The sequence below is a fragment of the Hypanus sabinus genome, chromosome 31 (genome assembly GCF_030144855.1).
Source record: "Hypanus sabinus isolate sHypSab1 chromosome 31, sHypSab1.hap1, whole genome shotgun sequence".
NCBI lineage: Eukaryota > Metazoa > Chordata > Chondrichthyes > Myliobatiformes > Dasyatidae > Hypanus > Hypanus sabinus.
Genome location: NC_082736.1, coordinates 18,821,767 through 18,843,819, shown reverse-complemented (window position 1 = coordinate 18,843,819; position 22,053 = coordinate 18,821,767).

The following is a 22,053-nucleotide window of genomic DNA, read 5'->3' as shown; positions in this document are numbered from 1 at the left end:
TCGATCTGTTTTGTTCTATGCCGTTTTTCTACAGTACTCCGTGAGGTCTCACAATTCCTGATCGTGCCTTATCCTTTTTTTTGCTTTCCGTAACGTAACAATAATCAGCACCAAGTTCCATGTGACCATTGACAGTTTAAATTTCTCAGGGCCTTTGCAGTCTCGTTTGTTACCTCCCATAGCAGGCAGAGATACATTTCATCAGGCACTTTAATCCCGCTAAGTAAAATATAACTTCCATTTTAACCTAAATGTGCTGGAGAACTCCATTACACAAACTCCAACAATAATGCCTTTGTCCTCAGAGAATACAGAGTACTGATGAGGGGTTTCGATCCAAAACATCAACTCTACTCTCTTCCATTGATGTTTTACTGGCATTCTGTGTGTACTGCACAGATGAAAGCTATTCAATTCAGACCCTGCCCACCTCCTCTGGCCCCACTGATAGTTTGCCACTTTGGTCATTAAGTGCCCACTCATTTTCTAGTTACCCTGTTGTTCTTCAAGTACACAAATCACACAGTATTATATTTATATTACTATCATTATTGATCATTCCTTTGATCAGAGTTGCCATTGATAATTTTTGGCTTTTGTTGCCCTCCTGATTTTCTTTCAATCTCTTACACTCTTGGTGCTGTTATCTCCCTCATACTTCTGAAGTCCAGCGAGTAAAGCGCAGTGCCATTAATCGCTCCTTAAACATTGACCTATTCATTTCCAGAATTACTATATTTTCACGAAAAATCTCTGGACCCTCTCTAATGCCAGCAGATCTGTTCATATATAAGTGGCCCACAGCTGCTCACAATACTGTAGTTGTGGTAGGAACAATTAATTCTTAAACCACAGCAATGCATGCTGCTTTTTTATACTTGTCCCCTTAAAATGAATGCTATCATAGGTTTACCATCCTTACCACCGACATTTTCAAGTTACCCTTCAGAAGTCCTGCACAAGGACTCCCAAGTCACTTTGCTCCTCTGATTTTTTTAATGTTCGCTCCACCTAGAAAATAGCCTACGCGATTACTACTTATATCGAAGTGAATGACCATACATTTCCCAACACTATACTCCATCTGCAATTTTGTCCATTCTTCGTTTGTCCTTGCTCACTGACTGCAACGTACCCCACCACCTATATTAAATTGTCGGCAAACTTGACCAGAGAGTGATTGATTCTATCACCCAACTCATTGACCAAGAACGTGAAAAGAAGTGATCCAGCAGTCCCCAGAGGCAGCCACACCTGAGTTCACCGACCGGAACTGTCAAGCCACTCGCATTGAAGTAAGGGTAGTTTAACCAGTTGCCTTTCCCTTCCGTTATCGGTCCCGCTGACTAAATTTGCTCTAATTGGCGACGGTTTTATTAACTGCTCAGAGCTACAATGTCTGTCACACCAGTTTACACCCTTCCTGGGATTATCCTTCCTCGGATCATCTCCAGGAATTTGATCGCCCTCCAGTTCAGGAGCAACCCATCTCTTCTGAACAAGTCCTCCTGCTCTATAAGAAATTGCAGTGATCCAGCATTACAATCTTGCCCTCTGCATCAGATTCTCAGTCATCTGAGTCATCATTCTACTTTTATCCTTACCAATATGTTTCACCGGGAGTAATCCAGAGATGACTACTATTGAGGTCGTAATTTTATGTCCTCATTTTATGTCCTCTGTTCGCTGTGTATAAGCTCAACACCTTTTATTTTATTATGTTATAGGCACATGCGCACTGAGAATTTTCTGCAGCCGCTCTAACACTTTCCTGACCGTTACACTGGAGGTAAAACACCGTCCTGGTATCTCTTTTAAAGCCGCAGAATACTGAGTCTTATTTCAAATACTGTCCTGTCTGATATTTTCCTCATCTACTGGGCGTCAGAGACATTGTCAGTGCCAGCAGACTGGCTAATGTTGTTGTGCTTTGTTAAATCATTCCCTCATCTGTGCTCAAAACGTGTCCTTGTTAAGAGGAAAAGAGACACTGGTGGACACTGCTGCGTCCGAGCCGTCCCCTTGCCTCTCCAGTGGGTCACCATCCTGAACCTGCGATGTTATCATCTCACTAACGATCTGGTCTCAATGTCCTAGACGTTCCTTGGTCTTTCGATATCCACCACCATTTTGTTCACACGGCCAATCTGGAGCTGCAGCAGGTGCACTTCCCTCATGAGAAGTTATTAGGGACAGTGACCAACTCTGTGATCTCCCACATCCTGGGGAAAAGCACTCACTGCCATAGCTACCAATCTTACCAGGAATTATGGGAAGAGGGAGAATAATTCCGAAGAAAACCGCTGAAATTTATCTTCCAGAGCACATTTCATTTGGCATTTTTCTGCCCACATTTCCAACAGGTTTATGTTCTGCTGAACCATTTGGCAACTTTCCTCACTATCCACAACTGCACAAAACTTTTGGATTAACGGCTTCCCGGGTTGTGTCCATAGTGCTTGTTAAACTGGCGAACGGGCTCCCCTCCAGTCCTCTACTGCGACAATCCTCTGCTTAAAAAGAGACTATAAGCATTTCTGTGAAGTCCCCAGCAATCTGTTATCGTGTCTCATTTCACTCAATAACCTGCGATATATCCCTTCCAGTTCTCCAAATTAATCTTCTTTGAGAGTGCCGACGCTCCCAGCAGCTTGTTATTAACGTGGACCGGGATATCATCGTATCGTGCTTGACTCAGTTCCTTTGACTCTAGGCATACATTTCTTTCTCTACCATCTCCGTAGTGTCCCTCTTGTTTCTACTGTGTATACGAAGTGACTTGGTATTCTCTCTAGTCTTGCACAGCAAAAGTATTCCCACACTCCCACAATCATTCAGCGCTGCTGGTGTTCACTTTAAGTTGCAAATGGCTGCATACTGATCGAAGGCCTTCTCTCAATTCCACTACCTAAACCTTCTTAGGTCCAGTCGGTGGCATCAGCGCTGGACTGCATGTGGATGGACCTGAGATCGGTTGCAGCCAGATCCCAAACTGGGCAGCAGCAGTGTCTGAGTGTAAGAAGGGCCTGGCAATCTACTTATGTATCTCCCATGAAAACTCTGTAACCAATTACACCAACCACAGGGTCACCCTGAATCAACAAGAACTCGCCAACGCTCGAAAACAAACATTCCTTATGATTCATTTTCTTTCTGACTGTATTTGCAACATCTCTGATTATTCAATATTCTCGGATCATTCATCTTTGCCTTTCCACCTCACAGAAACTCGTTGACTTCTGAACCACCTGTCTTTAAAGGACTCCCACCCATCAGCTGCGAGTTCACACAATCACAGCTTCTCCTCGTCTCTACCCTCCCCTTTTCCATCCAACACAGTTCTCATTAGCATGCAACAGACAAAATTTTGGAGGAACCAGGAAGCTAAGAAGCGTCTATGGAAGAGAACTAACGTTTTACCTTTCAGACCCTTCAGTAGGACTGGAATAAAAATGTGAAATCAGGATAAGGAAGTCGAGCATGGTGGTGGAAACGTACAAGGTGGTAGGTGTCATTAGCCTGCTCTCAGTTCAGCAGGTTCCTCAAAAATTATGTTCTTCTTTGGAAAATATGTTTATCGTAATGGTCTCCAACAGAAATTCATCAACTGCCAAGCTTATGTCCCAATGAAAGGTCCGTTTAATGTCGCTAATGCTGTGGCTCTATCAACCCTATCAGAGTATACCATATGTTTTCTATGATTAAAAAGGAACCTGACAACCCCCTATACTCTCCTGCAATTACCTTAAAACTATGCCCCATTGTTTTAGTCTCTTTGAAGCTAGGAAAAATGATCTGCCTGTCCACGCAATTTATGTCTCCTTGTTTACATTTTTCAAGCAACCGCTCATTCTTCTTCCCCCAAAAAGCCCTACCTTACCGAACTTATCCTCCAAAGACATGTTCAATGTAGTTCAAAGTTTAAAGTAAATTTATTCTCAATGTTCATATGTTGTCAATAATATGAACAATGAAAATCTATACACAACAAAGATGGACAAAATGCCAACGTATAAAAGACAACAAAGACAGCAAATTGTATAAAAAAAAACAAAACAAAATGCAAATAAATATAAAGTAAATATCAAGAACGTGAGTTATGGAATCGCTGAATGTGAGTGTATTGTTCGTTTTAGAGAACGTATCCATTCTACTTCAAAAGCCTGATCGAGAAGCGAGCATCACCTGGATGATGGGGGTCCTTTATGATGGATCCTCTTTTCATTTGACAGTGTTCCATCGAGATGTGGTCAGAGGTAGGGAGGTTTTATTTTTAACCAATAGTTGATTGGCTGCATCCAAAATTTTCATTTGCTATTCCATTCAACGATACACGTTTCTGAACTCAGTCCATGATGAAACAGTTAGGATACCTCCACTGTCCATCTGAAGAAGATTTTCAAAGACACGACAGGCAGACAGACAGATATGCTTTCTTCATCCCGAGGGAAATTGGTTTTCGTTACAGCCGCACCAACAAAGAATAGTGTAGAAATATAGCAATATAAAACCATAAATAATTAAATAATAATAATGAGTTTATCATGCCAAGTGGAAACCAGTCTGGGACCAGCCTATTGGCTCAGGGTGTCTGACACTCCGAGGGAGGAGTTGTAAAGTTTGATGGCCACAGGCAGAAATGACTTCCTATGACGTCCAGTGTTGCATCTCGCTGGAATGATTCTCTGGCTGAATGTACACCTGTGCCTATCCAGTACATTATAGAGTGGATGGGAGTCATTGTCCAAGATGATATGCAACTTGGACTGCATCCTCTTTCCAGACACCGCGCTCAAAGAGTCCAGTTCCACCCCCACCACACCACTGGCCATACGATTGAGTTTGTTGATTCAAGACGTACAAAAAAGCTGGATGAACTCAGCAGGTCGGGCAGCATCCGTCTTGATTTGACTACAGTATCTGCAGTATTCTTTGTATTTAGAGTTTGTTGATTCTGTTGGTCTGCTACCCTCAGCCTGCTGCCCCAGCAAACAACAGCAAACATGATAGCACTGGCCACCGCAGCCTCTTAGATCATCCTCAGCATCGTCCGGCAGATGTTAAAGGACCTCAGTCTCCTCAGAAAATAGAGACGTCTCTGACACTTCTTGTAGCCAGCTTCAGTGTTCTTTGACCAGTCCAGTTTATTGTCAATTTGTATCCCCAGGTATTTGTAATCCTCCAACATGTCCACACTGACCCCTTGGATGGAATCAGGAATCAGGAATCTTAGCCCTCCTTAGGCCCACAACCTGCTCCTTAGTCTTTTTCACATTAAGCTGCAGATGATCCTGCTCACACCATGTGTCAAAGTCAACACAAGGAAATCTGCAGATGCTGGAAATTCAAACAACAACACACTCAAACTGCTGGTGGAACACAACAGGCCAGGCAGCATCTATAGGGAATAGCGCTGCCCACGTTTCGGGCCGAGACCCTTCGTCAGGACTAACCGAAAGGAATACGAGTAAGAGATTTGAAAGTATTGGGGGGATTGGGAACTGATAGTAGAAATCCGGAGTGGGTGGGGTGAAGCATAGACTGTAAATGCCATAACGTCATTCCAGAACGTCAAAAATTCCGGTCCTCTGAGCCTCTATAGGAATCCCTGCCAATAAAGTGGAAAATACAGACACACGCGACTCATTTGATTTTACAACTTTCCATGTGCTAACATTTCTGTTCTTCTTTCTTCTACTGGCATTTCAAAAACCTTTGGGAATTGAAGCACGCAACATCTCAACCTTCCACTTTATCAACTTTGTTACGTCAAGATGCCCTGTGGGAGAGAGGTTATTGATAGCTTCCATGAATTGCAGTCTAGTGTCAAGGTCGTACATGTCTCAGTATCTGACGTGCTCGAGTTTTACTGGTATTAATGCTGGTGTATAGTGATGGGTGTGTACAGATCTATGTGCGCATGACCCAGTGCTGACGGTTTTACGTCCTGGTAGAGTAGTTCGAGAACTACAAGGCTCACTGTCCCTACAGTCAGCTGCTGACTATTCTTGTACAGCCTCATATAAGATAGGTGGCGTTGTGAATAATGAAGTAGGTTTTCAAAGCTTGCAGAGAGGTTTAGGCTAGTTAGGAGAGTGGGCTGAAAGATGGCAGGTGGAGTTTAATGCAGATAAGTGTGAGGGGCTATATTTTGGTAGGACTAATCAAAATAGGACACACATGGTAAGTGGTAGGGCACTGCGAAATGCAGTAGAACAGAGTGATCTAGGTATAATGGTGCATAGTTCCCTGAAAATGGAATCTCATGTGGATAGGATGGTGAAGAAAGCTTTTGATATGCTGACATTTACAAATCAGAGCATTGAGTATAGACGTTGGAATGTAATGTTAAACTTGTACAAGGCATTGGTGAGGCCAAATTTGGAGTATTGTGTACAGTTCTGTCACCGAATTATAGTAAAAATGTCAACGAAAGAGAGAGTACAGAGGAGATTTAATAGAATGTTACCTTGGTTTCAGCACCTAAGTTACAGAGAGATGTTGAACAAGTTAGGTCTTTATTCTTTGGAGAGAAGGTTGAGAGAGGACATGATAGAGGTATTTAAAATTATGAGGGGGATAGAGAGAGTTGACTTTGATAGACATTTTTTCATTGAGGGTAGGGGAGATTCAAACAAGACGACATGAGTTGAGCGTTAAGGGGCAAAAGTTTAGGAGTAACACTTTACTTCTTTACTCAGAGAGTGCTAGCTGTGTGGAAGTAGTAGAGGCAGGCTCGAATTTGTCATTTTAAAAATATTTGATAGATGTATGGTCAGGAAAGTAATGGAGGATTATGAGCTGAGTGCAGGTCGGTGGGACGGACTGGAAGGGCCAAGATGACCTGTTTCCGTGCTGTAATTGTTATATGTTAAATGCAGGGCATGCTTAGGTATAGATACACCCTCTCTTTCCTGACATACGGTTTTAGCCGTTTGTGTTTCTAATTGTCCACCTACCTGCTGTTCAGTGCTGTAACTATACTGGGTAGGATCCATGAAGTCCAGAGCAGGTTTGTTCAGGGGTGTGTTCTTGCAGTGCTGCAGGTGTCTCGTGTACACACTGGGACGAATATGGTCTCTGTTTAACTGTGAATTCAGAGTGTTATGTGCGGTTGTTTATTTCTTTATCTGTACCGCAAATGGGATATTCTGGAAACCTGCGATAGCCTAAATAAGTGCTGGGATTCTTGGGATCTCTGTCCTTCATTGTGTCCACCTCTTGGCCCATGCAGTCCAGAGCTGGTTTGTCCAGGTTTGTATCCTCCTGTGTTTCAGTTCTGTCGTGTTTGAAGCAGGCTGAGTATGGTCAGTGTTCAGTTGTGAATGCAGAATACAATCTGTGGTTGGGCTTGACCTTAGCTGTATAGCAAATAGTCTGAAGCTAGATGTCTGTGGTTCCACAGAGCATATAACCATATAACCATATAACAATCACAGCACGGAAACAGGCCATCTTGGCCCTCCTAGTCCGTGCCGAACCCTTAATCACACCTAGTCCCACCTACCCGCACTCAGCCCATAACCCTCCACTCCTTTCCTGTCCATATACCTATCCAATTTTACCTTAAATGACACAACTGAACTGGCCTCTACTACTTTTACAGGAAGCTCATTCCACACAGCTATCACTCTTTGAGTAAAGAAATACCCCCTCGTGTTTCCCTTAAACTTCTGCCCCCTAACTCTCAAATCATGTCCTCTAGTTTGAATCTCCCCTACTCTCAATGGAAACAGCCTGTTCACGTCAACTCTATCTATCCCTCTCAAAATTTTAAATACCTCGATCAAATCCCCCCTCTACCTTCTACGCTCCAATGAATAGAGACCTAACTTGTTCAACCTTTCTCTGTAACTTAATTGCTGAAACCCAGGTAACATCCTAGTAAATCGTCTCTGCACTCTCTCTAATTTATTGATATCTTTCCTATAATTCGGTGACCAGAACTGCACACAATATTCCAAATTTGGCCTTACCAATGCCGTGTACAACTTCAGCATTACATCCCAACTTCTGTACTCAATGCTTTGATTTATAAAGGCCAGCGTTCCAAAAGCCCTCTTCACCACCCTATCTACATGAGACTCCACTTTCAGGGAACTATGCACAGTTATTCCTAGATCTCTCTGTTCCTCTGCATTCCTCAATGCCCTACCATTTACTCTGTATGTTCTATTTGGATTATTCCTGCCAAAATGTAGAACCTCACACTTCTCAACATTAAACTCCATCTGCCAACGTTCAGCCCATTCTTCTAACCGGCATAAATCTCCCTGCAAGCTTTGAAAATCCACCTCATTATCCACAACACCTCCTACCTTAGTATCATCGGCATACTTACTAATCCAATTTACCACCCCATCATCCAGATCATTTATGTATATTACAAACAACATTGGGCCCAAAACAGATCCCTGAGGCACCACGCTAGTCACCGGCCTCCATCAAGATAAACGATTATTCACCACTACTCTCTGGCATCTCCCATCTAGCCACTGTTGAATCCATTTTATTACTCCAGCATTAATACCTAACGACTGAACCTTCTTAACTAACCTTCCATGTGGAACTTTGTCAAAGGCTTTGCTGAAGTCCATATAGACTACATCCACTGTCTTACCCTCGTCAACATTCCTCGTAACTTCTTCAAAAAATTCAAAAAGGTTTGTCAAACATGACCTTCCACGCACAAATCCATGCTGGTTACTTCTAATCAGATCCCGTCTATCCTGATAATTATAAATACTATCTCTAAGAATACTTTCCATGAATTTACCCACCACTGATGTCAAACTGACAGGTCTATAATTGCCAGGGTTACTTCTGGAACCCTTTTTAAACAATGGAACCACACGAGCAATACGCCAATCCTCCGGCACAATCCCCGTTTCTAATGACATATTAAAGATCTCCGTCAGAGCTCCTGCTATTTCTACACAAACTTCCCTCAAGGTCCTGGGGAATATCCTGTCAGGACCCGGAGATTTATCCACTTTTAAATTTCTTAAAAGCGCCAGTACCTCCACCTCTTTAATTGTCATAGGTTCCATAACTTCCTTACTTGTTTCCCACAACTTAGACAATTCAATATCCTTCTCCTTAGTGAATACCGAAGAGAAATCATTCACAATCTCTCCCATCTCCTTCGGTTCCACACATAGCTGACCACTCTGATTCTCTAAGGGGCCAACTTTTATCCCTCACTATCCTCTTGCTTTTAATATAACTGTAGAAACCTTTCGGATTTACTTTCACCTTATTTGCCAAACCAACCTCGTATCTTCTTTTAGCTTTTCTAATCTCTTTCTTAAGATTCCTTTTACATTCTTTATATTCCTCGAGCAATTCCTTTACTCCATGCTGCCTATATCTATTGTAGACATCCCTCTTTTTCTGAACCAAATTTCTAATATCCCTTGAAAACCATGGTGCTCTCAAACCTTTAACCTTTCCTTTCACCCTAACAGGAACATAAAGATTCTGTACCCTCATAATTTCACCCTTAAATGACCTCCATTTCTCTATTACATCCTTCCCATAAAACAACTTGACCCAATCCACTCTCTCTAAATCCCTTCGCATCCCCTCAAAGTTAGCCTTTCTCCAATCAAAAATCTCAACTCTAGGTCCAGTCCTGTCCTTTTCCATAATTATATTGAAGCTAATGCTATTGTGATCACTGGACCCGAAGTGCTCCCCAACACATACATCTGTCAGCTGACCTATCGCATTCCCTCACAGGAGATCCAACACTGCCCCATCTCTAGTCGCTACTTCTATGTATTGTTGCAAAAAACTATCCTGCACACATTTCACAAACTCTAAACCATCCAGCCCTTTTACAGAATGAGCTTCCCAGTCTACGTGTGGAAAATTAAAATCTCCCACAATAACCACCTTGTGTTTACTACAAATATCTGCTATCTCCTTACACATTTGCTCTTCCAACTCACGCGCCCCATTAGGTGGCCTATAATACACTCCTATCAGTGTTACTGCCCCTTTCCCATTCTTCAATTCCACCCAAATGGCCTCCCTAGAGGAGCTCTCTAATCTATCCTTCCAAAGCACCGCCATAAGATTTTCTCGGACAAGCAATGCAACACCTCCTCCTCTGGCCCCTCCTACTCTATCACACCTGACGCAACTAAATCCAGGAATATTTAATTGCCAATCACACCTTTCCTGCAACCATGTTTCACTAATAGCTACAACATCATAATTCCAGGTATCAATCCACGCTTTAAGCTCATCCACCTTTCTTACAATGCTCCTAGCATTAAAATAGATACATTTAAGATACTCTCCATCTCCTCCTCTCTTTCCATCCCTAACAATGCATTCAAATTTATTATCCTTTTCTTTCTTCTCCCCTACATCTTCGGGCTGAGCTCATCCCTTCTCCATCACCTGCCTTTCCTCCCTCACACACTGTCTATTTACTTGCTCCACTGGTGAACTAACCTCCTCTCCCATAGTCTCCTCAAATAGTCTCCCGCCCCCCATCTTACTAGTTTAAAGTCCGCCCTGTAGCCCTAGCAAACCTCCCCGCTAGGATATTGGTCCCCCCACGATTCAAGTGTAACCCGTCCTTCTTGAACAGGTCACTCCTGCCCCAGAAGAGGTCCCAATGATCCAGAAACTTGAATTCCTGCCCCCTGCTCCAATCCCACAGCCACGCATTCATCCTCCACCTAATTCTATTCCTACTGTCACTGTCGCGTGGTACAGGCAGTAATCCCGAGATTACTACCCTTGCGGTCCTTCTTCTTAACTGCCTTCCTAACTCCCTATACTCTCGTTTCAGGACCTTTTCCTTCCTATGTCATTGGTACCTACATGTACCACGACCTCTGGCTCTTCACCCTCCCACTTCAGGATATCTTGGACGCGATCAGAAACGTCCCGAACCCTGGCACCAGGGAGGCAAATTACCATCCGGGACTCCCGGTCACCTCCTCAGAAACGCCTGTCTGAGCCCCTGACTATTGAGTCGCCTATTATTATGAACCTCTTTCTTCTAACCCTACCATTCTGAGCTACAGAGCCGTCCTCTGTGCTGGAGGCTCGGCCACTGTCACTCCTACCAGGTAGGCTGTCCCCCCCAACAGTACTCAAACATGAGTACTTATTGTCAAGGGGTACAGCCACTGGGGTACTCTCTAGTACCTGCCTTTCCCCCTTCCTGACTGTAACCCACCTATCTGCCTCCCGTGGTCCCGGAGTGACCACATGCCTGTAACTCCTCTCTATCACCTCCTCACTCTCCCTGACCAGGCGAAGGTCATCGAGCTGCAGCTCCAGTTCCCTAACTCGGTCCCTCAGGAGCTGCAGTTCGGCGCACCTGGCGCAGATGTGGACGTCCGGGAGGCTCGGAGACTCCAGGATCTCCCACATCCGACACCGAGAACAAGAAGCTGCCCTCACACTCATACCTCCCAAATAACTGAAAATACAAGAACTAAAAGATAAGCCTACTATGCCCTCTTCCACCTAAGCCCTCTGAGCCCGCCCTACACTCTGCGCCCGGCTCACTCCGCTGCCCGCTTCTTAAGGCGGCGTTCTTTATATACCTTCCCTCCTTCCCGGGCCTTCTTCACGCGCCTGCGCAGTCCCGCCTCTCAGAACTCCGATCTGAGAAGCGATTGGACAATTTGAAAATGGCCGCCGCCGCACTTCCTCTCAAGCCTCGCTGTCCTCTTCCAAAATAGAACTCTTCCAAAAGAGCAGTGCTGGGTTTTGTTCTATGCTCCTCCAGTTTGGTGCGGGTGTAAGTCAGCTTTGTGAGCTTGTCATAGAGTGCGGAGCAGAGTGAGGTTTGTATCATTGTTAAGCTTCTGCTCATCGCAGGGACTGTAGCGATCTATGATCACATAATGCAAATCCATTAATAGTTAGTGTCGAATAAGAATAGCTGCCCTTGCAGTACTGTTTTACGGCCGTCCAACTGTCGGAAAGGCCTTTGCCCTTGCTGCGTGCTGCCAACTGTTGTAAAGGTCTGTGCCCTTGCATTTTGGTACCGGCTATAGCAAAATTCTGTGTCTTTATAGTATTGTGCCAGCGTTTGTAAAGGTCTGTGCCCTTACAATACAGTGTTGATCATGTTTATTTTTAATCAAGAGTTACAGTGCAAAACCAGGACCGCACAGCTTTAAAACGTATCGATAAATCCCTGTCTTTGTATTTGAGTCTTGTGCTTGTTTGTGACCTCACTGGCTGGTGTTGTGCTCAGTTTGATTGTAATGCAGTGCCGGTGCGTTTTTTTTTCCTTAACTGTGTCCTTGTATACACCCAAACAAATTATAAAAATTCTGGAGACCAAACTGAGTTTTCGATATTAAAGGGCACGTGATAATTGTGGGATGTTGTAGACCATTCAACCTATCAGTTTTATACATCTAGTGACAAAGCATTCCCAACGTCTTTCCACAGCTCGGAGGGCTACTTCCCCTGAAGGACCTCACTCGTTCCTCTTTGAACACTCTGATTGGTGTGTACCAGCTGAGAAACACATTCAGTGTTGAAATACGATTTTGTAACATGACCATTTGATCTTTTGTCCACTGGGTCTCAACTTATTGACCAAAAAACATTGAACAGTACAGTAGAGGAACCGTCCCCTCAGCTCATTCTGTATGTGTTGACCATGATGCCAGTTCAAACTATATGTTTGCATACATGTAGACTGTGTCTCTGAATGGAACTGAAATACCCCCCTTAGTATCAACTCGTCTGAGGTATTACCATACCACCTTCCAAATCTTACTTTCCTCTGTACCCTGCACTGAACACCAGTGAATGCAAAGTATTAATTTTGAACCATACATGCTATCTCTGGCTCCAGGCTTTAAATCGTTCCTTTGAACGTGAGTGACCTTGTCCTGTCCCCAGTACCCTGTTGTTTTCAGTGTATACATGCGGTTTCTTGTGATTCGCGTTGATCCTCTCCACTAAGGACAATTTCTGGTCATCATTCATTTTCCTGATTCACAGTATGACTTGCTTTTTGCTTCCTGTATGTTCTTTCAAGACCTTGTACAATATCATCTTACTAATTCTCACATATGCATCCTGTTCCCATTTCCATTCTGTTATGTCTATCCATGGCCTCCTCTACTGTCAAGATGAAACCACACTCAGTTTGGAGGAACACCACCTTATAATGCAGCTGGGTAGCCTCCAATATGATGGCATGAACATTGACTTCTCTAACTTCCGGTAATGCTCCTCCTCCCCTTCTTACCCCACCCCTGATAAATTTAGTCCCCCCCCCCACTTTTTTATCACTTTCTGCGCATCACTCTGCCTGTACTCCATTTCCCTCTGGTGCTCTCCTGCCCCTTTCTTTCTCCCTAGGCCTCCAGTCCCATGATCCTTTCCCTTCTCCAGCTCTGTATCTCATTTGCCAATCGCCTTTCCGGCTCCCCGCTTCACCCCACCCCCTCCAGTCTTCTCCTATCATTTCGTATTTCCCCTCCCCCTCCTACTTTCAAGTCTCTTACTATCTTTCCTTTCAGTTAGTCCTGACGAAGAATCTCGGCTCGAAAGGTCGACAGTGCTTCTCCATATAGATGCTGCCTGTCCTGCTGCATTCACCAGCATATTGTGTATGTTACTTGATTTTCCAGCATTGGCAGATTTCCTCGTATATGCATCATCTTACATTTTAAGTAAATACATCTCTTCATCCTAACTTCCTGAATGTTCGCATCCTTCTCAAATTTCCTGACGGGTACAGGAAAGTCCTGAATTCTAACTCGCTGGACTGCCAGTGACTCATATGTCAAACATGGGACTTAACCAGTAACATTGAACTTCCTCACCTCGCACATATCCCGGTCGCCGTTCAATCACCTGATTCACAGTGTGAATTGCTTCTTGTTTCCTCTATGTTTCCCCAACACCCTGTCCAATTTCAGCTTCCAAAGGCTGAGATGTGTCTCCCCTTATCATTTTTATAACTAAATACATTTTCTCTCATCACCCTAAGTCACCAAATGTCACTAAACCTCACCATTTTCTTCAGACGGAGAGGTAAGTCCTGAATTCTGACAGTCTGTACTGCAAGTGAAACTTCATGTCAGGCATGGACTTAACCAGTAACATCAGCTCACAAATTACTTTCTATGATTCCTGCCCAATCCTGCTGTAATTTGCCTTTTCCCAAATTTGCATTCCTCCACCTGCTGGTCCAGTCTTAGCCTTACCGATAACTGTCGGAAAACCTCCTGAATTAAAATCCTTAAATCTTTCCCAGTGAAAATCCAATCATCTCGCTAGGCTTACTTCCCAGTGCGATGTTAAGTATGTTCCCCTGGTATACCATCTGCATGCTGCTTCAGAAACCATCCTCAAAACAATTAACAATGAACATCCCATCCAAGTATCAGGTTGTAAGGAAGCCCCGGTCATTCTGTGGAGATGATTTACTAACTGCAGATACTCTACTGTTCCTACATCAGTCTATAACCGCCGACATATCCATTCCTCTCTCTTACTATTTCGAGGCTTACAGTATAATCCCAACACAGTGATTGCACTTTCTTATTCTGAGTTCTACCCATGTTGACTTATCGAATGAGTCTCTGTCATAACCTTGGCCCTTTGACATTCAGTCTGATCAGCAATGCAGCTCCCGACCTCGTTCATCTCTCTCGAGACTGACTCAATCATCTGAATACTGCAACGTTTAGCTGTCAGTCCTGCTCTTCTTCTAGACAGAACTCTGCAATGGATGAAACACCGTGCTATGTACGAAACCGGGATTTATGTACGCCTGCCTTAACTGTTATGCACCCTGAACTGAAATAAACACACTAAAGCCCCTCCGTTCAAACTTGCTTATTAACGTAGCCCTTTTGGTGTTCCGCGACCTTGTTTCTACCGTCCACTGTATGGCACTTGCTGATCTGCTCCAATGGTTCCCATGCCACATCTTCGCTCATCTCCTTCCGCTTCCTCACTTCTTTCACTTTCTTTGCATCTTTCCCTCCCTCTCTCTCTCTCTCTCTCTCTCTCTCGCGTTCCGTCTTGATCTCCTTCCTATCGCTCTCCTCTCTCTCTCTCTCTCTCTCTCTCTCTCTCTCTCTCTCTCTCTCTCTCTCTCTCTCTCTCTCTCTCTCTCTCTCTCTCTCTCTCTCTCTCTCTCACCACCCCTTCCCTGCATTTCACCCTCCCTAGTTTTCTCTTTTCCTTTCAGCATTATGATCCCTTTTTCAGCACCAAATTTGGTCTAGCCTAGGACAAAACTGTCTTCCCCATGAGAGCAAAGAACGTGTTCTTTTTTATAGTCTACAAAACTCCTTACACAGATACATTTCAATCTTCCTGGGAGCAGATGTACTCACCCGATCTCTTCTGACCTTCAGCCCAAACATGTTTTTTACTATTTCAGCGATTACGGATGCACTTGACACTCTGAAAAAATTCTTACTATTTGTCTTGACTTTCTCAGAACAAACCTACTCCAAGCTGATAATTTTTGTCTTACAGAGTTAAATTACATTTCAGCCAAAGCCAAGGAAGAATCATAGTTAACTCCTTTTTTACGGCACCAATTTAGCAAAGGTATTCCAAACACTAAACACTTGCTTTGAGTAAAATAAATCTGCTTCTTGTACCTCTTCCCCTATAATTTTCTCCGGCTACCTAAAAGATATGTTCTCCCATGTTAGCCATTGCCACCCTGACGAAAAGTCATTCAGTGTCCACTCACTCCCGTTTTTCTCCCCTTTCTGAATACCCTTATAAAGATTCTTCTCAAACTCCTTTGCTCCAAAGAGAAAATCCCAAGCTTATGCAGGTTTTCGACAGAATGCATTTCCTCTTGTTACGGATTCAGGCAACAATAAATATATGAGTTAGGCAAGGGTTTTTTTTTATAACAAATAGCATGTTTATTAAACACTGAAAACAGAACCTCCAAAAGTAAAAAGAAATCACTAACGTAACTGGATATCAGCTGCTGTGCGGCAGCATACACAGTTCTTAAAGCGATGTTGCAAAAACAGTTCTTTAAAGTAATATTGCCAAAAGTTCAAAATGCTCACTCCATTTAAGGGAGAGACTTTTTCAGACGATTTAAATTCTCTTTCAAGTCGAGTTGTTTCGGTTCACAAATCGAACTTTTTCCCACGAAGAATTTACGTAACGAAACGGTTTAAAGGCACTGACCTTTCCTTTAAAACACTGTCCTCAATCCTTTCTACTATTTCGTAGGGACTAACACGAGAACAGTCCACGAAATCCTACCGAACAAGGATCAAACGAGTTAGACCCGCTTCACCGACGAAATCGATTGTTCTCGATCTTTAACTCCCGAACTCCTAATTTCACTCTCCACTGATTCTTAACTAGCAGTGTTCTAAAGAAACTGCTGGCAATGACCCTTTAAGCTTTAGGCATTAGATAAAACTTCATCTTTCAACTAAACTGCGTCATAACAATAAATCACGCAGTGGCATGAAGCCAACCTGGCAAATCCAGCCACGAACTGCCCCTCCTCACAGGGAGGGGCCCTCCTTTTATACCCTGTTAAAAAAAACCTGTCACATGACCTCTACTGGCGGGAAAATGACGTCACGCCACCAGCACAAGACCATTACCTCAAGTCCAGTGTAGCTTCAACACCAGTCACATGACAAGTACACCACTGTCACGTGTCACGGGTACGTAACACCTCCCTCCAAAAAAAACATTTTTGGTCTGACAAGAACAAAAATGACAACAATTATTTACAAAAAAAATAAATATATAAATTTTATAACATACACAATATACAATACCATCATATAACATCTTACAACTCACAATACAGTAGGAGTGTTAAAATTGAAAAACAAACTCCTTAAAAAAATTACATTGTCCATTCAACATCGAGATATACAATCAGCAACCACATTATCCTTACCTTTAATATGAGTTATCACAATATTGTACTCTTGTAACATCAAAATCCAATTTAATAATGTTCTGTTTTTGTTTTTCATCTTAGTCAGAAAAACTAACGGATTATGATCAGTGTAAACAATAATTGGTTTTTGAGTTGTACCAACTTATACCTCAAAATATTCTAAAGCTAAAACAAGAGATAACAATTATTTCTCTATTGTCCAATAGTTTCTTTGATGCTTATTACATTTTTTAGAAAAGTAAGCTACTGGATGATCAATCTCATCACCCTCATATCTGTGCATTAACACTGCTCCTGCAGCCTCATCACTAGCATCCACAGCCAATGAAAACGGTTTTTTAAAGTCAAATGCCTTAAGCACAGGTTGTTGACATATCATTGTTTTCAATTTTTCAAATGCTTCTTGACAAGGCACTGTCCACACAAACTTCACCTTCTTCTGCAAAAGGTTAGTTAATGGAAGGGCAACATTAGCAAAATTCTTACAAAATTTTCGATAATATCCTACCATTCCCAAAAATCTTCTGAGAATTTTTTTTCCACGTTGGAGTGGGAATCTCTAAAATTGCCTGAACTTTTGCCTGAACAGGAGTACCTTACCTTGACACACAAAATAACCAAGGTAAGTCACAGTGGCATCAGTGGTATGTCCAAATTAGATAAATTAATAGTTAAGTTAGCTTTTGAATGCCTTTCAAACAATTTCTCCACCGCAATAATGTGTGCTTCCCAAGTATCATTTCCTGTCACTAAATCATCAATATAAGCATCAGTATCTTTCAATACCTGAATCACAGAGTTAATCATCCTCTGGAATGTACCTGGGGCATTCTTCATCCCAAATGGAAGAACATTATATTCATATAGACCAGATGGAGTTACAAATGCAGAAATCTCTCTACCTCTGTCCGTTAATGGAACACACCAATACCCTTTCAATAAATCAATCTTTGTAAGGAACTTTGCTTTTCCAACTTTATCTACACAATCAGCTACTCTAGGAATTGGATATGCATCTGTTTTCGTTACAGCATTCTCCTTCCTATAGTCCGTACAAAACCTAATTCTACCATCTGGATTTGGCACCATAACACATAGTGACCTCCAATACGAATTAGAATGTCTAATAATATTATTCTCTAACATATATTAAATTTCTTTCTCAGCAAGTTCACATTTTTCTATGTTCATCCTATATAGATGCTGTTTAATAGATTTGGCATCTCCAACATCTACATCATGTGAAGCTATAGCAGTCCTTCCCGGAACATCTGGAAACAAATCCTTATATTTAAAAATTAACTCCTTCATCTGTTGTTTCTACTCTAGCTGTAAATGTGCTAATTTCTCATCAATATTTTCCAGAATAGTTGAATTTGTTAACCTGACAGAAACAATGTTGGATTTAGAATGAAATTCAGATGAATCATCTATCATGTTCCTAGTTAAATCAAACTCATTCTCACTAACCACAACAGTCACAGTATCAGGTTGTTTCTCAAAATATGGTTTTATCTTATTTATGTGGCAAAGTTGTGTCTACCTTCTACGATCTGGAGTTTTTATTACGTAATCCACATCATTGATTTTAAACACAATTTCATAAGGACCATGAAATCTAACTTGTAAAGGATTCGTTTGCACTGGAAAAAGAACAAACACCTTATCTCCAGGCTTAAACATCCTCATCCTAGCTTCTTTATCATATCAAGTCTTCATTTTCTCCCGAGCCAATTTTAACTTTTCCTTGGCTAAGCTACAAACTTTATGTAACCTGTCCTTAAATTTCAAAACATAGTCCAACAAATTAGTGTGTATTTCCTTTCTAGTCCACTCATCTTTTAATAATTCTAAAGGTCCTCTAACTCTATACCGAAACACAAGTTCAAATGGACTGAAACCTAAAGAGTCTTGTACTGATTCCCTTACTGCAAATAAAAGTAAATTTATACCATCATCCCAATTACTTTCATTTTCCACACAATATGTGTTAATCTTATTCTTGAGGGTAGAAAGAAACCACTCCAAGGCACCTTGCGATTCCGGATGGTATGCAGACGAAGTGATTTGCTTAGCTCCCAATTTATAAGCTATCTGTTGAAACAATCCAAACATAAAATTACTGTCTTGAACAGTTTGTATCTCCTTAGGTAATCCAAAATAAGTAGACTTTTATAAGGGCCTTTGTCACAGTTTTAGCTTTTATATTCCTAACTGGTACTGCCTCTGGAAGCCTAGACGATGTACACATGATAGTCAACAAGTACTGATGACCAGTTTTTGTCTTTGTTAATGGACCAACACAATCTACAATAACTTTAGAAAACAATTCACCAAATGCTGGAATAGGTTGTAATGGAGCCACTGGTGTAACTTGATTTGGTTTACCCCCAATTTGACAAGTATGGCACGTTTTATAAAACATCGCAACTTATTTTCTTAGACCAGGCTAGTAAAAATGTTTTAAAATCTTGTCCACAGTTCTCCTTACCCGTTGATGTCCACCTGAAGGCACACTATGAGCTAAAGTCAGAATCTCATTTCGATAAACTTTAGGGACAACTACCTGGTAAACAAAATTCCATTCCTCACTTGCAGGAATTGTAGGCGATCTCCACTTCCTCATCACACTGCTTTTTCCAAGTAATATCCTTCTGGCACCTTCTCAATTTCACTAACTAGAAAAGCTTGTTCTCTAAATTTTATAATCTCGGGGTCTCTATTCTGCTCTGCTATCATCTCCTTCCGAGACAGAGATAAATCTTCATAGTCAGACTTACTCCAAGAATCTTGTTCAAACAACGAAGGTAAGAAAGTCTCTGACACATCCTCAAAATTCGAATTCTGAGTTGAATATTCATGAGTAACAACCTCATTCTGCATATCAATCATTTAGCCATAGCTCTAGTCACAACACAGGAAGAATCTGTGTTAGAATTCATCTCTGGTTCCTCTGACCCCTTTGTCAACTGCACTTCAGGAAAAACTTGTCCACCTGCCAACTCATTACCTAACAATAAAGAAATACCCATCACAGGTAAGCTGTGCTGCAGTCCTACTTTAACAAATCCTGTAACTAACCCTGACTTTAAATTTACTTTATGTAAATGTACAGGCATAAAATCACTCCCAAAACCTCTTATATAATTTACCTCACCAGTATCAGACTCTTCATTAAAATTCAATACACTGTCTACCATCAGTGATTGAGAAGCTCCAGTATCGCTAAGGATTTTTATTGGCACCAGAGTAGATCCTTCTTTCAAGGATACAAACCCTTCAGTTAAAAAATGATCATATCCCTTTCTAACTTGGTCAGACTCTAACAAAACCTCATTTGTGTTTATCGAACCCTGTAATTTTACAGGTGCTTCAGTATGTTGCACACAAGCATCTGGAACTGCTTCCTTCACTTTCTTTATCAATCTGAAACAGTTAGCTATTAAATGGCCAGGCTTCTTACAATAGTTACAAATAAGACAAAACTGTCTTTCCTTCACAGATTTTCTTTCCTCCTTACCATTCTCATTAACTTCTAATTTAATTTCTGATTTACTTTGAGTCTCCATGTTATTTTTCCTCTTGAAAATTCTGCCCTGTGGAAATTTATTCTTATGGATTAAAACATACTCATCAGCTAATCTAGATCAGTCCTGCAATTTATCAGTATCCCTCTCATTTAAGTAGGTCCCTACTTCAACGGGAATGCTTCTTTCAAATTCCTCCATTAGCATCAGCTCTCTCAATGTATCATAGTCCCCATTTACGTTTTTAGAAGTAACCCATCTCTCAAAACACACAGCTTTATCAGAGGCAAATTCCACATAAGTTTTTTCCACAGACTTCTTCAAACTTCTGAACCTTTCCCTATAAGCTTCTGGGACTAATTCGTATGACTTTAAAATATGTATCTTCACAATATCATAATCTAATGCTTGCGCAGCAGTTAAAGCTGTGTAAACCTGTTGCGCTTTGCCTTTAATTACACTCTGAAACAACATTGACCATTTATCTTTCGGCCACTCTGACATTCGAGCAATAGTTTCAAAATGTTGGAAATATCTTTCCTCTTCTGTTTCACTAAATGGTGGGACTAATTTAATTTCTTGACTAGCAAGAAACGGCGTTTTAGAACCAGAAGACTGATTTCCAGACCTTATTTCCGACATTGCATGTACAAATTCCCTTTTCTCTTGATCAGCCTCTAACTTCCAACTCTCCAATTTCATTTGTTCGATTTGCAACTGCATCTGTAGATTACTTATAGGAAACGACTCTAAAATCGATTCATCAAAAACACTAGAATCCACATAGTGTGACGCGATTTTTCTCTGTATTACAGCCTTTGATGTAGTACGCAAAATACCTTTAAATTACAATCTACTAGTTATCTCAGACACCACAGTTTTTTTCTCCTTCACTAACAACTCCGCGCCTGGCGAAACCAGAAACTCATCGATATTCATTGTTGCCGAAAACCACTCAAAAGCCAATCAAACAACCGAATCGAGTATTCCCCTTTTCCAAAACACCGATTCAATAGTTAGCAACCAATTAAACTCAAACGATCCAATCCCGGATGAGCCCGCATATTTATGTTACGGATTCAGGCAACAATAAATATATGAGTTAGGCAGGGGTTTTTATAACAAATAGCATGTTTATTAAACACTGAAAACAGAACCTCCAATAGTAAACAAATCACTAACGTAACCGGAAATCAGCTGCTGTGCGGCAGCTTACACAGTTCTTAAAGCAATGTTGCAAAAACAGTTCTTTAAAGTAATATTGCCAAAAGTTCAAAATGCTCACAGTCCATTTAAGGGAGAGACTTTTTAAGACGATTTAAATTCTCTTTCACGTTGTGTTGCTTCGGTTCCCAAATCGAACTTTTTCCCACAAAGGATTTACGTAACGAAACGGTTTAAAGGCAGTGACCTTTCCGTTAAAACACTGTCCTCAATCCTTTCTACCATTTCGTAGGGATTAACACGAGAACAGTCAACGAATTCCATCCGAACAAGGATCAAACAAGGTCGAACCCGTTCCAACGTCGAAATCGATTCTCCTCGATCTTTAACTCCCGAACTCCTAATTTCACTCTCCACTGATTCTAAAGAAACTGCTGGCAATGACCTTTT